Source organism: Chrysochloris asiatica, unplaced genomic scaffold (assembly GCF_000296735.1).
Source record: "Chrysochloris asiatica unplaced genomic scaffold, ChrAsi1.0 scaffold00137, whole genome shotgun sequence".
In the NCBI taxonomy this organism is placed as follows: Eukaryota; Metazoa; Chordata; class Mammalia; order Afrosoricida; family Chrysochloridae; genus Chrysochloris; species Chrysochloris asiatica.
The window spans coordinates 245,631-247,521 of record NW_006408655.1 but is presented as its reverse complement, the minus strand read 5'-3'; positions in this window follow the sequence as shown (position 1 = coordinate 247,521).

Sequence of the window (1,891 nt, the reverse complement as noted above, 5' to 3'; positions counted from 1 at the left end):
TGAGGTGTTTTGTTACTTCATCGTTATTCTTCAAGTTAGCATAATATTCCATTTGTGTATGTACCAAAGTTTGTTTACCCATTTTTCCATTGATGGGCACTTAGGCTATCTCCATCTTTTTGCTATTGTGAATAGTGCTGTGATAAACATTGGTGTGCAGATATTTACTCATGTTCTGGCTCAGATTTCTTGTGGATGTATATCAAATAGAGGAATTGCTGGATCAAAGGCCTTGTTTTGTAGTTCTCATTTGTGCTGGTAAAATTGCTACCCTTTCTTCCTCCCTTTCTCCCTTCCTTCTTTATTTATTCTTTCCTTCTAACTAAGCTCTAGGTGAAAAACCTTTTGCTCATATATGTAGGGAGTACAGAGATAGCCACAGCATCATGTTTGTCCTTAAAGAACTTAAGTCAAAAGTTCTTTATGCATGTAAGTAGTATAAGGGGCAAACCAAGAGATGCTTACTAAACATGGAAGAAGCCAAACTGCACTACAAATTGCAAAACGGGTTTGTGGCATGGCCTTAGCAGGACTAAGTAGGAGAACTGGCCAGATGGAAGAGCTTCTTTGAAATTACCTTAGTGATTGTAGATCAAGTGATTTGCTGACAAAATTCCCAATTTGGTACTAAAAATGAGAATTTTTATGATTGAAAAATTTTATGAGTAAGATTAGAAGCCATTAAAAGCAACATTTAGATACAAATGACTTCACTTATCCAAGGGCCAAAATGCCTTTGTGGATCCCAGTTGCTAATGTGAATTGCACTCAGAGGTGAATCAGGAGCCAGGACAGACTGGGGCCCAGTTGTTTCATGCACCAAGCCAACATCTCTAGATGAACAAGCTGTTGTACTCTGAACCTCCTGACACTTGGGGCTATTTTCAAGGGTACCTGTGAGTAGAGAGAAATCTATCTTGGCAGCAGTTCACTCACTAGTGTTATGGATTCAAGGCAAAAAATGTAGTATGGTCAAATAAGCTTGGGAATCATAGAGTAAAACAAAGTTTAACAAGATTTTCTATTGAAATGAAAAAATCAGTTGCCTTCAGGTAGATTCTCTGTCTCATGGCAACCAAGGTGTTTCAGAGTAGAGCTGTGCCCCATACGATTCCAAAGGCTATGAAATAAATCTCCAGACCTTTCTTTTGAGGCAGCTGTAGATGAATTTGAATCACCAAACTTTTGATTAGTAGCTAAGCACTTGACTTATGAACCTACAAATATATTTCCCAAGTTTATTTCTCTACTGAATTCCTTTTCTTAGAGCATCTTCTAAAACTTGTGTTCTGCAAAAAACACTTTGAAAACATTTTATTAAATTAAATTTTAAATTTTGCTTACAGCTAGCATCACTATAAAATTTCTTATCTCATCAAGAGTATACAGGGAGCTACTAATAATTATGCATCACAACAAAAATAAACTGCAACTGTCTTGGCCAAGCCAGGATGCATAGTCCTCTTACTTACAGCTATTAAGAGATGTTGCAATAAAAAATGATCATCTCCAGTATATCAATTTAAAAGCAATAGGACATAAGTAGCTTGAATTAGTTCAAGTCCTCTGAGGAAGAAGTCCCAAAATGAGCTTAGATAGGCAAGAGATTTATTGGGTGAACTATTTATGAAGCTATTAAAAACTCTATGGAGGAGAGCTCAATTCTGACACATATGGCATTACCATGAGTCACAGTGATATGATGGCAACTGATTGGTTGGTTGATTAGTGGTAGTTGTTGTTGTTATTAGGTGCTATCAAGTTGGTACTGACTCATAGTGACCCTATACACAACAGAACAAAACACTGCCCAGTCCTGGGCCAAACTCACAATTGTTGCTATGCATGAGCCCATTGTTGCTGCCACTTTGCCAATCCATCTCGCTGGGGG